Source organism: Atractosteus spatula, unplaced genomic scaffold (genome assembly GCF_055471065.1).
Source record: "Atractosteus spatula isolate fAtrSpa1 unplaced genomic scaffold, fAtrSpa1.hap1 Scaffold_7, whole genome shotgun sequence".
NCBI lineage: Eukaryota > Metazoa > Chordata > Actinopteri > Semionotiformes > Lepisosteidae > Atractosteus > Atractosteus spatula.
The window spans coordinates 252,535-267,570 of NW_028296901.1; the positions used below are offsets into that span (position 1 = coordinate 252,535).

The 15,036-nt window shown below is 55.9% G+C and overlaps 2 non-coding genes and 1 pseudogene across 2 annotated transcripts; all 3 read left to right on the forward strand.

Annotated features, from left to right (window-relative positions):
• Positions 1–3,952: 3,952 nt before the first annotated feature.
• On the forward strand, positions 3,953–4,147 carry LOC148805531 (U2 spliceosomal RNA). Its single transcript, XR_016090270.1, has one exon. It is a non-coding gene; the product is annotated as a U2 spliceosomal RNA (small nuclear RNA).
• A 6,248-nt stretch (positions 4,148–10,395) lies between these two features.
• Positions 10,396–10,603, forward strand: LOC148805532 (U2 spliceosomal RNA; annotated as a pseudogene).
• A 3,328-nt stretch (positions 10,604–13,931) lies between these two features.
• On the forward strand, positions 13,932–14,114 carry LOC148805533 (U2 spliceosomal RNA). The gene has a single exon (XR_016090191.1). It is a non-coding gene; the product is annotated as a U2 spliceosomal RNA (small nuclear RNA).
• The last annotated feature ends 922 nt before the right edge of the window (positions 14,115–15,036 follow it).

Consider the following 15,036-nt stretch of genomic DNA (forward strand, 5'->3'; position numbering starts at 1 on the left):
GCGGAGGTGGTGAGACGAGGGCGCCCCCTGCAGGGGGGGAGAGGAACTGCGGCGTCAGCCCCAGCGCCTGTAGTGGAGGAGGGGATGGTGACCCTGCAGAGCGCAGGGACAAAAAGGAAGACAAAGAGGGCGCGGGGGGAGAAGCGTCGGCCGGAGACGCTGGAGAAGAAAAAGAAGACGGCCGAGGAGAAAGGTCAGGAGGAAGATCAGGAGGAAGACCAGGGGGACCTCGCGGACTCTGAGGGGATGGAAGAGGAGGAGGGTGGCGTGTCGGCCTCGAGCGACTCGGAGGCCGAAAGCACCTCGGACTCTCTCCCCCCAGGGCAGGCGCCAGGACCAACACCAAGGAGCGTCTATTCAGTGGCGCCCAACATGAACGAGGAAGGAAGCCCCGTATTTAACTGCCAGCCGGAACCGCCTACTCCGGAACAGGAAGCCCTGGACAGCCCCGTGGCGGTCCAGTATATGGACACGGAGGACGACAGCTCGGTGAGTACAGCAGGGACTGCGAGCTCTCCCGATTTCAGCCGCTTGGAGGGAATGGAGAGTGACAGCCCCCCTCGAGAACCACCATGACTCTTACAGTAGCAACCGCTAACGTAAGGGGTCTGAGGAAGCAGGAAAAAAGAGCGGCGGTTTTTACTTACCTGTCTCGAAGGAATCCGGACGTGATCTTCCTACAAGAAGTTCACCTCAAGGACCTCGACGACGTGAGGACCCTACGGAGGGAGTGGAGGAGGGGTCCCTCGTGGTGGAGCGTCGGAGGGGTGAATTCTTCTGGCGTGGGTATCCTGTGCGGCTCGCCAGGGTTTGTCGCCCAGACAGTCAGCTCAGTGGTTCCCGGACGTCTGCTGGTGGTGGACGGAACCTGGAGGGGAGTGAAGATAAGGTTGGTCAACGTGTACGCCCCAGCAGACAGAAGGCAGCAGGGCTCCTTCCTGAAAGACCTGGAGCCCGTGCTATACACCAACAGAGAGCTGATTGTGGGCGGCGACTTCAACATCGACCTGGGAGACCCGCACGGCCAGGGAGTTCATCTGTTGAGGTCCTTGATTACGGATTTCAGCCTTCGAGACGGGTTTCGGAACGTTGCACACCACACCTGGGACAACGGAAGAGGGAGCTTTCGGCGCCTCGACTATATCCTCTCTACGGTGAAGTGGACGACGCTAAGCAGGCAAGTGACCCCCACCTGGTTCTCGGACCATCGGCTGCTCACGGTCACCTTCGGTGTTGAGGACCCGTGCTTCCAGGCTGGATACTGGAAGCTGAACAGACAAGTCTTACAGGAGGCGAGATACCGAAGGAAGATCGTATCAGTGCTGGAAGACCTTGGGAAGAGGAGGGGGCTGTTTAGCTCCGCGGTGCACTGGTGGGAATCGTGCAAACAGACTCTCGCGACGGTCACCAGGCGATACTGCTGGATCCGGCGGAGTCTGGAGGAACGCCAGTGCGCCCGGCTCCAGGAAGAGCTAGAAGCACTGTATGAGCAGCTGAACCAGGGGGGCGCCTTCAACGGCGAGAAGATCGCAAACGTCAGGAGCCTGCTTAGGGACAAGTGGCTGCAGAGAGCAAAAGACTACCTCTTCAGGCTGCGGGGAGTTTGGAGGGAGGGAGAAGAACAGTGCTCACCCCAATTCTTCAGCGCCGTGAGAAGACAGCAGGAGCGCAGCTGTTTTGAAAGCATACGGCGCGAAGATGGGACTGCAGTCACGGACTTACCCGGGATGCTGGAGTGTGCCACAGGGTTCTACGCAGCCTTGTTTCAGGAGAAGGAGATCGACGCCAGCATCAAGGAGAGGCTCCTGGAGGGCGTGGAGAAGGCGGTGGACGACCCCGCCGCGCTGGTCGGGCCGGTGACAGGGGCGGAAATAAAAACAGCTTTGTTCGGATTGAAGAAGGGCACCGTCCCCGGTGTCGACGGCCTACCAGCGGAGTTCTACCGTACTTTCTGGGAACAACTGGAGCCTTTCCTGGTGCAGGTCTTCAATGAGGCCCTGGACAGCAGTGAACTGGGCCTCTCCATGAAGACCGGCGTCGTGACTCTGATCTACAAGGGAGGAGACAAGGCGGACCTGGGAAACTGGAGGCCGATCCAGCTCCTGTGCACGGACTATAAGATCTTGGCCAGGGTGCTGGGCGGCCGCCTGAGGACGGTGATGCCGGCGCTGGTCGGGGCGGATCAGACATGTGGCGTGGCAGGCCGGAAGATCAGCTGGACCCTGCAGCTGGTCCGGGACACCATCGCCTGGGTGGAGGACAGAGGCCTGCCGCTCATGCTGGTGAGCCTAGACCAAGCGAAGGCGTTCGACCGGGTCCATCACAAGATCCTGTGGGCACTCCTGAGGAAGAAAGGCCTGCCTGACACCTTTGTCAGGTGGATTGAGGCACTATACAGCGGTGCCACGTCCCGGGTAAGCGTCAACGGTGCTGTAGGGAGGAGGATATCGGTAAGGTGTGGTGTGCGACAGGGCTGTCCACTCTCGCCCCTGCTGTACGTCGTCTTTTTAGAGCTACTACTGGACCGCTTACGGAAGGATCCTGGAGTGACGGGAGTGAAAGTGCCAGGTGGAGGTGGGCAGGAAGTTAAGATCGCGGCCTACGCGGACGACGTGACACTCTTCCTCAGCTCTGACAGGAGCCTGGGGAGGGTGTTGGAGATCGTGGAGGCCTACTCCAGAGGCACCGGCGCCCAACTGAACCGTGCAAAGAGCCTGGTGAAGCTGTTTGGAACCTGGCCGTACGTGCCTGAAATCACTGGAGGATTGAAGGAGACAACAGACCCGGTGAAGATCCTGGGGGTCCTGTTTCACACCTTGGACCCCTCGGGACTGAACTGGGAGGCCAGGTTCCGGAAGATCAGGCAGAAGCTGGGCCTTTGGCAACATCGATCCCTCACGTGGATTGGGAAGGCGCTGGTGCTGAAGGTGGAGATCCTGCCCTTGCTGCTCCACCTGGCAGTGGTGTACCCCCTACCTGTGAGAAGAAGGAAAGAACTGGTTAAGACAATCTTCGCCTTTGTTTGGGGCCACTCCTATGAGCGCATCCGCCGGACCGAAATGTGTAGACCCATCGAGGAAGGAGGCAGGGGGATCCTGAACTTCCCAGTGAAGTTGGACTGCATTTTCGTCGCCAACCTGTGCGTCATCCTGCACGGAAACCCGCCCCACCTGTGTGGCCGGTTCGTGAGCCTCTGGCTGGCGGCGAGTATGAGGCACCTGGCCGTCTGGAGCAACACGACCCCGAAGGCCGAGCGGCTCCCACTGCACTACCGCCACGCAGTGCAGTGGCTGCGGGCACATCCAGAGGTACGGGACAGTAAAATAGCGCTGAGCCATAGGCTGATGTACCAGACAATCACTGCAGTGGACAGGCCAGCGCTCCTGGGTGTGCCCAGGGACATCTGGCAGCAGGCCCAACCAAAGGGCCTGGAAAACAGACTTAAAGACCTGAACTGGCTCGGCGTGTGGGGTCGGATGGCGGTCAGGGCCGTCATGTACTCGCATGGGCTATCAAAACAGAGCCAGTGCCCGAGGCACGGCTGCACAGGGGAAGAAACTGTCAACCATGTCTTTTGGGAGTGCGGGTTCGTGCAGAGGGTGTGGAAGTCCAGCCAGCACCTTTACGCACAGGTAGGCCTGGGGTCCCTCCTGTCTCTGAACGTGGTAATGAAGGGCGTGCCCGGTTCCCGGAAGTGGAATGCAGCCTTCCTGCTATGGCTTTTAATCAGCCTTACCAAGCTCCACGTGTGGGACGCAAGAACAGAGCTGGTCAGACATGGTGTGGAGAGGTCTGTTCCAGCCATACTGAAGAGGGTGAAGAGAGACGTCTCACGGAAGATCCGGTGGGACGTCCTCCGATGGGGATTCGCCGCTGCGAGAGAAAGATGGAAGGACTTGATCACGTGGTGTTAAAGGTGGTGGGTAGTATAAACTTTTAAGCACTGTGTTTTGTACCGTTTTCTAATAAAAACATAAAAAAAAAAAAAAAAAAATCTGTTCTTATCAGTTTAATATCTGATACGTCCCCCATCGGGGGACCACATATTAAACGGATTTTTGGAACAGGGAGCTGGATCAGGAGCTTGCTCCGTCCTCTCCACGCATCGGCCCGGTATTGCAGCGCCTCCGGGAACGGTGCACTACCTTCTCTCAGCGGTGAAAAGACAGACGTAGCTAGCAAGCAAGCGAGGTGGACCGGAGCTCCTTCCTCTCCGGTCTCGTCTCTCGTCCATCTGTGTGTCTCTGTGTCTCTCTCTCTCCCCCTCCCCGTTCCCGTGCTCCCTCCGTGCACTTTCCCGCGCCTCGACTCTCTCGGCAAGCAGGCCGGCCCCCTTTTCGGCTCCCGTGCGTTTTCCCTCCAAAAAACTTAGTTTTTTCCTCCTTTTTCCAGGGAGGCAGGCGTGGCTTGTGTGTGTGTGTGTGTGTGTGTGTGTGTGTGTGTGTGTGTGTGTGTGTGTGTGTGTGTGTGTGTGTCCCCGTCCTTGCAGGCGGGCCCCTTTCGACAGCCGGCCGTTTTCCCTCCAAAAAACTTAGTATATACACCTTTTCTTTCTTTTTTTCGGCAGGCAGGCAGGTGTGTGTGTGTCCCCGTCCCTCCCGAGAGAGCGCTGCCCCTTGCCTCTGCCCGCAGGTGCCGACGGTCCGCTTTCGCTTGCAGCTCACTCGGCACGGCTGCTGCTGGTGGGAGGGGCCTAAGCTAAGGAGGCCGGCCGGCTGGCGCCCCCCGCGGCTGCGGTCGTTGTCGGGCCGTTGACAGGAGATCAAAGAGCAGGGCCCCCGCCCGGGACTGGCGGGCAGGCAGGCGAGCAAGCAGGCAGGCAAGAGAGGGGGAGAGCGGAGTCCGGGCGGCCGGCAGCCGCGTGCGGACCGGGCTCCAGAGGCGTCGGCCTGCGCCGCTGCGCGCCAGCCGGACGCCCGCGCGCCCGCCCAAGGCCGGCGTCGGGCATCGCTTCTCGGCCTTCTGGCTAAGATCGGAAAGTACGTGGCAGGCCCGCGGCTTGATGACTTGGCTGGGGGACGAGAAGACGACGACGGAGAAGACGGAGAAGACGACGGCGGCGACGGCGGCGGAGAGGAGGGAGATCGAGGACCAACCAGAGGGAGGAGAACCAACCTGCCGGAGGAGGACGGAGGCCGCGGATTCCAAGCTACCACGGGTAGTCGCCCTGGGTTGAGCCCAGGGGGCGAAGTGGGGCTTCCTGATGGCGGCGGCGGCGGCGACGACGGCGGCGGCGGGTGAGTGGACCCGCGACCTGGCGGCTGGGCACCCTCTGTCCCGTGAGGGACAGATGCGGCGCACAGTGCGCTTCGTGGTGAAGACGGCGGAAGATAAGGCTACCTGGATGAAGAGGGACAAGTTTGAAAGAGACATTTTGTTTCATGGACTTGGGATTAAGGTCAAGGATATCACTAGTTTGCAGGATTTCCCGGGGAAAGGTATTTTTGATTTGACAATGGAGTCGGACAAGTTGTGCGAGACTGTGTGGCAGAAGGCGCAATCCGGGAAAAATTCTTTTCCGATGTCTTTGTTTTTGATGGAGCCTCTCTTTGCGAGGGAGCTGAGGACGCTTACCGTCCACCTGTTTAACACGTTGTTGCCTGAGCGAGACATTGTGATGTATTTAACCAGGTTTGTGGACATTCAAGGGGCCGGCAGCAAAGTGGTGGACGAGGCGGGGGTCTGGACCGGGAGGAGGAGGTATTTGGTCAGGCTCCGACCTCAGCCGTCTGGAGAGGAGGGCGTTTTGCATCCCCCTGCCTACTTTAATATCGGGTCAAACAGGGGCTACCTTTTCTACCCAGGGCAGCCCCTGACATGTAAAAAGTGTTTGCAACAGGGACACATTGCAGCGAACTGCCCAGGAGGTTTCTGCAGGAGGTGCGGTGCGGAGGGACACGAGGCGAAGAACTGCGGACAGGTACTGACATGTGATCTGTGTGGGTCAGCGGGTCACGTGTATCGCTCGTGTCCCAGAAAGCAGAAGAGCTTTGCGGACATTGTGAAGGCTCCCCCGAAAGATCCGAGACTGGAATTACCAGGACCCTCCGGTGGTCCGTTTATGTTTTTCGGGACTGTGGGGACAACTAAGGAGGGGGATAAGGGTGGACCAGGGCAAGCAGCAGAGGGGGCGGGTGAAGCGGGTGACGAACACCCAGAGTCCAGGTCCTGGGCTGATATGGTCCCAGAAGGCCGACCAGAGTCCCCGAGCTGGTCCCCGGTTTTAAGTAGGTCTACAAAGAGGAAGGGAGGGAGAGGGCCGAAGGGCCCTGATTTGCGACGCGCCAAGTTGGGGTTGCAAAATCGTTTCCGGGGGCTGCCTATTGAGACTTTAGGCAGCGATTCAGATGGAGTGGAGGAAGACAGTAGCCGGGAGGGGGTAGCATCCGGGAAATCCCTCGAGCCTGGTTTCGAAAAGGTGGAGGGTGCGGGTGGAGCGACGGGAAAGAAAGGAGAGGAGGTGGCGGGGAGGGGAAACGCAAGGGGGGAAAGGTCAGGGGAGGGATTGGAGGTGGAGGGGGGTACTCTTTCTGCCGTTTCAGTCACCCCTGAGGAATCAGAGGAGGTGGAGGTGAGCGAGGAGCCACTTCCTCCAGGTCAAGGTGAGCCGGTAGTGGCTAGTGAGGGAAGTGAGATGGAGGTAGGGAGTTTAAAAGAGATAGAACAGCCGGCTCACCCGCAGGTACCCGGGGATCCCGAGAGCGAGTCATCTTCCTCGGGGGAGGGGAGCTTGCAGCACTCCGGGGAGGGGGAGAGCGATTCAACATCAGCTGAGACAGATAACTCAGAGGTTAGCCAGGAAGAGGAGACTAGGGTACAAACTTCTCATGACCCGCCATGAGTCGTATTATTTGTACGGTAAATGTGAGGGGTTTGAGGAACCCTGCGAAGCGGACTGGCGTCTTCAAAGACCTTGCGAGTCGCCAGTTCGGCTTTTGTTTTGTTCAGGAGGTTCATTTGGGGTCACAGAAGGATGTAGCGGATTTTAAGAAAGAATGGCAAAAAGGAGAGTCCTGGTGGAGCATTGGAGGGGTGCACTCTTCAGGCATCGGGATTTTATGTGGGGTGTCAAATTTTGTGGGGGGTGAGGTTTGTGTGGTTGTTCCGGGGCGTTTATTGGTAGTGGATGGGGTGTGGGACGGCCTGAAAGTGCGCCTGATAGCGGTGTATGGACCGGCTGAAAGGCGCCTTCAGGCAGATTTTATAAGAAAGATCGAGCCACTCCTATTTACCAACAGAACGGTGGTGATGGGCGGGGATTTTAATGTCGATATTGGTGACACAAATAGGGCAGGGGCGCGAGCCCTGAGAGAGTTGGTGAGTCATTTTAAATTGCAGGACGGCCTTAACATCTCGGGCCCGGCCTCTAAACAGTTTACTTGGAGCAACGGCAAGGATATCTTCAGGAGACTGGATTACATCTTCACTACCCTAAGTGGACGGTCTACGGTAGGACATATTGTTCCTGTATGGTTTTCTGACCACATGTTGCTGTCTGCCTGTCTGACCTCGGATGACCCAGGCCCCAGATCAGGTTACTGGAGGCTAAATGTTAAGGTGTTGTCCGAGGTTGAGTTCAGAAGCAGGATAGTTGACCTGATTGAAAGTCTCTGCAGTCAGAGATGGAAATATCTGTCCGCTGTCAATTGGTGGGAGATGTGTAAAAGAGTTATATGCAAGGAATCGGTCAAATATTGCCGAGACAGGAGACGGAAGGAGAGGGAGGATTTAGATCAGCTCCAACAGGAGTTACAGACCCTCTATGAGGGATTTAATCAGGGAGGCTCTTTTGACGCACCGAAGGCGGCGGAGATCAGGCTTCGGATGAAAGAGTGGTGGTTGGCGCGAGCCAACGATTTTCTCTTTAGAGCGAAGGGAAATTGGAGGGAAAAGGATGAGAAATGCTCGGCTATGTTTTTCGGCTCGGTGCGTTCTCGGCAAGCCAGAACTTTGGTGGAGGGCCTAAAGCAAAAAGACGGTTCCGTTACCTCTGACCCAGCAGATATGGTCAGGTGTGCCTCGGATTTTTACAGGGAACTGTTCTCGGGGAAACCAGTGGACACTGACTTGTGGGAGGAGTGGTTGGCGGGAATAGTGACGGTAGAGGAGGGCATGCCTGAACTGGAGGGAGAGCTTTCGGGTGAGGAACTAAGGGAAGCCATGGCAGGGATGCGGAGGGGGACGGCTCCCGGAATTGATGGCTTGCCCATTGACTTTTACGTGGTGTTTTGGGATAAACTGCAGCCTATCCTGCTCGAAGTTTTTAACGAAATTTTAGAGTCAGGGGAGTTAACGGGAACTATGAAAACTGGAGTTCTGTCTTTGATTTTTAAGAAAGGGGACAAGGAGGACCTGGAAAACTGGAGGCCGATCCAATTGCTCTGCACTGACTATAAGATCCTGGCCAGGGTGCTGAGTAGGCGGCTGAGGAAGGTGATGCCGGGTCTGGTCTGCAGGGATCAGACCTGCAGTGTGGAAGGAAGGAAACTAGCCTGGAATCTCCAGTTGGTGAGAGACATCATTGAATGGGTGGAGGAAAGGGGCTTGGAGCTCATTCTGGTAAGCTTAGATCAAAGTAAAGCCTTTGACAGAGTGTGTCATCCCTTCCTTTGGGAGGTTTTAAAGAGACTAGGGATTGGTGGAACTTTTATCCGATGGCTCAGGATTTTATATAACGGGGTCATCTCAAGGGTATGTGTGAATGGAAGGTTGGGGATGGGGTTCGTGGTTAGCCGTGGGGTGAGGCAGGGGTGTCCCTTGTCCCCGCTCCTCTACGTGCTATACCTGGAGCCCTTTTTGCGACGAATCCAGAGTGACCCTTGGGTGGAGGGTGTACTAGTCCCGGGTAGCGGTGGAGCACAGGCAAAGTTGATGGCTTACGCAGACAATGTAACTTTGTTTCTTACCACTGACAGGTCTCTCACTCGGGTTCTGCAGATAGCGGACGCCATGGCTGCAGGAACGGGTGCACTGCTTAATCTCAGCAAGTGCACCGTCAAATATTTTGGCAGATGGAAGAACAGGCAGGATGTGGTAGGAGGTCTCAAACTAGAGACAGGGCCCGTGAAGATCTTGGGGGTCAGTTTCCATACTGCTGACTCTGCCACAATTAACTGGAGGAGTAAGATCTCAAAAGTGAATCAGAAGTTAGGTTTGTGGCAGAGTAGGCATTTGACACTGGTAGGAAAAGTCCTGGTAGTGAAGGTGGATATATTGCCGTTGCTCATCCATCTGGCCTGTGTTTTCCCGCTGCCTCCCAGGTTCCGTAGAGAGCTGGTGAGGACCATCTTCCGCTTCGTTTGGGGCGGAGGATATGAGTACATCAAGCGGGTGGACATGCACAGGCCGGTGGAGGAAGGAGGTCGGGCGGTGCCGGACCTGCCGGTGAAATTGGACTCACTTTTCATCTCGGGGCTGTGCAGACTTCTGAAGGAGAGTCCGGACCACCTGTGCGTCCCCTTTGCACACTTGTGGTTTGCCTCTGCAGTAAAACATTTGGTAGTGTGGACAAACACAACACCCAAGGCAGAAAGGCTGCCATGGTATTATAAACATGCGGTACAATGGCTAAAAAAGCACCCGGATGCTAAGGAAGGTACAGCACTGCTGGACCACAAGGCACTGTACCAGCTGGCTACTGCAAAGGAGGAGCCGGCTATTGTGGGAGTTCCGGGAGAGGTGTGGAGGCAGACGCAATCGGTAGGGCTGGAGAATAAGTTAAAGGACCTCAATTGGTTGGTGGTGTGGAACAGACTTCCAGTCCGAGAGACTTTACACAGACATGGTCTCTCCAGGCAGGACAAGTGCCCACGCACTGACTGCCAAGAAACCGAGTCCATCGCACACGTTTTATGGGATTGTGGGTTTGCACAGAGGGTATGGGACCAGTGTGGGGGCCTTTTAACGCAGGTGAAACTAGACTTTGTGGTGTCCAGACAAGTTATACTGCGTGGAATCCCAAAAACAAGGAGATGGGGGATCAATTTTTTGTTATGGCTGGTGATCAGTTTTGTAAAATATCATCTGTGGGCATCACGCAAAGACCTCACTGAGCATGGGGTCAGTGGAGCACCAGCCGCTGTCGTGCATAAAGTGAAATATGATATAGCATGTCGGGTAAAATGGGATATTCTGAGGTGGGGTTTTGCGGCAGCCAAGGAGAGGTGGAAGGGGCTATTTTCGTTGGGGTGATTATTATGTTTTGTATAGTAAAAGTCGGTATGGTTTTGGTGAATGTTTTGTTTTTTCAGATGTGGGGGTGGGTTTTGATTTGCATTTGAGGCGGGGTTAAGGAAATTGTATTTTGCTTGGGTTTTCAGAGGTGTGGGCTTTTGAATGTTGTTTTCTGTGTTTTTTGAGTAACATGTGGGTTGATTTTTTGTGTGATGGGTCTTTTTTGCTGTTTTGTATGTTTTATACGTTTCTAATAAAAAAAAAAAAAAAAAAAAAATCTGTTCTTATCAGTTTAATATCTGATACGTCCCCCATCGGGGGACCACATATTAAACGGATTTTTGGAACAGGGAGCTGGATCAGGAGCTTGCTCCGTCCTCTCCACGCATCGGCCCGGTATTGCAGCGCCTCCGGGAACGGTGCACTACCTTCTCTCAGCGGTGAAAAGACAGACGTAGCTAGCAAGCAAGCGAGGTGGACCGGAGCTCCTTCCTCTCCGGTCTCGTCTCTCGTCCATCTGTGTGTCTCTGTGTCTCTCTCTCTCCCCCTCCCCGTTCCCGTGCTCCCTCCGTGCACTTTCCCGCGCCTCGACTCTCTCGGCAAGCAGGCCGGCCCCCTTTTCGGCTCCCGTGCGTTTTCCCTCCAAAAAACTTAGTTTTTTCCTCCTTTTTCCAGGGAGGCAGGCGTGGCTTGTGTGTGTGTGTGTGTGTGTGTGTGTGTGTGTGTGTGTGTGTGTGTGTGTGTGTGTGTGTGTGTGTGTCCCCGTCCTTGCAGGCGGGCCCCTTTCGACAGCCGGCCGTTTTCCCTCCAAAAAACTTAGTATATACACCTTTTCTTTCTTTTTTTCGGCAGGCAGGCAGGTGTGTGTGTGTCCCCGTCCCTCCCGAGAGAGCGCTGCCCCTTGCCTCTGCCCGCAGGTGCCGACGGTCCGCTTTCGCTTGCAGCTCACTCGGCACGGCTGCTGCTGGTGGGAGGGGCCTAAGCTAAGGAGGCCGGCCGGCTGGCGCCCCCCGCGGCTGCGGTCGTTGTCGGGCCGTTGACAGGAGATCAAAGAGCAGGGCCCCCGCCCGGGACTGGCGGGCAGGCAGGCGAGCAAGCAGGCAGGCAAGAGAGGGGGAGAGCGGAGTCCGGGCGGCCGGCAGCCGCGTGCGGACCGGGCTCCAGAGGCGTCGGCCTGCGCCGCTGCGCGCCAGCCGGACGCCCGCGCGCCCGCCCAAGGCCGGCGTCGGGCATCGCTTCTCGGCCTTTTGGCTAAGATCAAGGTTTAAGCCGGCAAGCCCGCAATTCCGAGGTCTTAGTCAGAGGGTCGGGAAGGCGGCGGGAGGACAAGGAAGGCTGGAAGGAGTGATGCAGCGGGAGAAGGATTGACCGGAGGAGCTGAGCGTTGGGTTGGAGCTTGGAGGATCGAGACGTCGGTGGTGACGAGTGGAATTGCTGGCCAGTGGACGAGAACGGGAGACGGTGGTGGAGTGTTCTGGCGACCTGGAAGTGTGCTTTGGATCTGCGGCTGGAGATGGAGGCGGGACATCCTTGGTCGAGGAAGGAGCGACGGAAGGACTCCATCCGTTTCACTTTGCGAGACCGAGAAGAATCCGGGACTTGGACTAGAGATAAGTTCAAGACTTTTGTATTGAAAGAAGTTTTGGAGGTGAAACTGTCGGACATTCTATGTTTGCAGGACTATTGTGATCGCGGGGTTTTTGAATTAACTTTGGTTTCGAGCGAGCTCTGTTTTGAGTTATGGAGGAAGATTTTGGAGAGAAAGGGAAAGGCCCCGTTGAGCCTTTTCCGTGTGAATCCTATGTTTGCCGGAAGTTTACGGAAAATGACTGTTTTTGTTTTTGATCCTTTTGTTTCAGAAGAGGACATTGATGGGTTTTTAAATGAATTTGTGTTGTTGCAGGGGAAGGGGGAGAGGGAATTGGACTCTGAGGGGGTTTGGACGGGCAAACGTATCTACTGGATGAGGTTACGGTTTGGGGGTACGGAAGAGGGAGGGGTGTTGCACCCCCCCGCGTTTTTTGAGATCGGGACAGAGAGGGGATACCTGGTTTACCCAGGGCAGCCCCTCGCATGTAGGAAATGCGGGGTTCTGGGTCATTATGCTGCAAAATGTACAACAGTGTTTTGTAGTCGGTGTAAGGAACAGGGACATGTATTGAGGGATTGTAGGAAAGAGGTCCGATGTTTTTCTTGTGGGGAGTCAGGTCACATATATAGGAACTGTGTGGGAAGAACGAAGGTCAGGGCTGAACAAGATAAGTTAGAAGGAAAGGAGAGGGTCACTGATGGGAACGCGGTGTTAAACAGTGCGCAAGAGGAGGATGTGGATAGGGTGGGGAAAAATGAAATGGGAACTGCAGGAGTAGGTGTAGAGGGTAAGGAGGAAGAGGTCCAGTTGCGTGAAGGGTTAGGTGCAGATGGACCAGTAGGGGGTAGTGTGATAAAGACATCAGATAAGGAGGGTGTAGATGAGAGTGTGGTGAGGGGTAATTGTGAGTTAGTGGTGGAGGTGAGGGAGGTTACACAAGTTACGAGGCAGGAAGTGGGGGATGTAGTTAGGATGGCTATAGGAGAGTGTGCGGGGGGCATGAGGGGGAAGGAAAAGGAGGGGATGAAGAAAGATAAGGAAGGCGTGGGGGATGAGAGTGTTAGGAGTCAGGAGGTTAGTGTAGTTAGGGAGGTAGGTAAGGAGGGGATGGGTGGGAGTATGGAGAGGGTTACTGGTGAACATGTGGAGGTGTTGACGGATGAAGTACAAGCAGAGATGTCAAAGGTGGAAGTTGTGGAAAGTATGACTGTTGGAGAAAGTGCGGGGTGTCCGAGAGAGAAGGTGGGAAAACAAATGGGTATAAACGAGGACGGGGCGGTATCTAGTGGCAGTGAGGTGAGGGAGGTTGGTACGGGCAATAAACGAGCAGAGAGGCGTGTGGTAGAGACTAGAGTTGAGGAGGTGGGAGGGGCAGTTACAAATGTATGTGTGACAGGAGGAAGTAGTAACGCCCAAGATGATAGAACGTATGCCTGGGATCTTACAGATAGTGATGTTGAGAGGGAGCATGCAGCATATGCGAAACAGTGTAGAATAGAATGGGAGAAGGCAGGGCACATCGAAGTACCGTTGCCGGGTATACCGTGGGATTTTGTATCTGCAGTGAAGGTGCCAGAAGTTGAGTTAACTGAGGAGAATTTTCCACCCTTAGGGCCTGCAGGGGCTGCGGGGGGGAGGAAAAGTGGGAAGAAGAGGCCTGTTATAGTGGAGGGCACTGGGAAAGGAGGGAGCAAGGGCGGGCGTGTAAGTAAAAGTGGGTGCACAGAGGGGCATCAACCGTGGAAGGAGAACAAGATTTGTGAGGAGTGGACGACGGTTGAAGTAAGCCAGGAGTGGCAGAAACGGATAAAGGTGAAACCGAAGACATGCTTGGCCACAGTGCAAGAAGTGGAACGGAAGTTCCCAGGGTGTAGTATAGAACTTGTGAAGGAAGGGGATACTCCGGGTGGGTTTCGAATAGATGGGGAAACGAGGGAGGAACGTACACAGATTAGCAAGACGTTGTATGATGCATTATGTAAAAGTTTGAAGATGTGAACGATGGGTTTTGGGGGTTTATGTGTTTTGAGTATGGGAATAGTTTAGAATTAGGGGAGTGATTGATTTGCATATAGGGTGGGGTTATGCTAATGACTGGTTGATTTAAGTTTGGTGTATTTGTGAATTAGGTTTGATTTGGGGCTTTTGTTATACCGAGTTTGGATTTATGGATTTTTGTACTTTGTAATAAAAAAAATCTGTTCTTATCAGTTTAATATCTGATACGTCCCCCATCGGGGGACCACATATTAAACGGATTTTTGGAACAGGGAGCTGGATCAGGAGCTTGCTCCGTCCTCTCCACGCATCGGCCCGGTATTGCAGCGCCTCCGGGAACGGTGCACTACCTTCTCTCAGCGGTGAAAAGACAGACGTAGCTAGCAAGCAAGCGAGGTGGACCGGAGCTCCTTCCTCTCCGGTCTCGTCTCTCGTCCATCTGTGTGTCTCTGTGTCTCTCTCTCTCCCCCTCCCCGTTCCCGTGCTCCCTCCGTGCACTTTCCCGCGCCTCGACTCTCTCGGCAAGCAGGCCGGCCCCCTTTTCGGCTCCCGTGCGTTTTCCCTCCAAAAAACTTAGTTTTTTCCTCCTTTTTCCAGGGAGGCAGGCGTGGCTTGTGTGTGTGTGTGTGTGTGTGTGTGTGTGTGTGTGTGTGTGTGTGTGTGTGTGTGTGTGTGTGTGTCCCCGTCCTTGCAGGCGGGCCCCTTTCGACAGCCGGCCGTTTTCCCTCCAAAAAACTTAGTATATACACCTTTTCTTTCTTTTTTTCGGCAGGCAGGCAGGTGTGTGTGTGTCCCCGTCCCTCCCGAGAGAGCGCTGCCCCTTGCCTCTGCCCGCAGGTGCCGACGGTCCGCTTTCGCTTGCAGCTCACTCGGCACGGCTGCTGCTGGTGGGAGGGGCCTAAGCTAAGGAGGCCGGCCGGCTGGCGCCCCCCGCGGCTGCGGTCGTTGTCGGGCCGTTGACAGGAGATCAAAGAGCAGGGCCCCCGCCCGGGACTGGCGGGCAGGCAGGCGAGCAAGCAGGCAGGCAAGAGAGGGGGAGAGCGGAGTCCGGGCGGCCGGCAGCCGCGTGCGGACCGGGCTCCAGAGGCGTCGGCCTGCGCCGCTGCGCGCCAGCCGGACGCCCGCGCGCCCGCCCAAGGCCGGCGTCGGGCATCGCTTCTCGGCCTTTTGGCCAAGATCTCTTCGTGAGACTTCGTCGGGGACGGGAAGAGCGACTGAAGGAGCGGCTGGAGCGGAGAGGAGAGCGGAGCGGCCAAACCTACCTTGAGGACTGA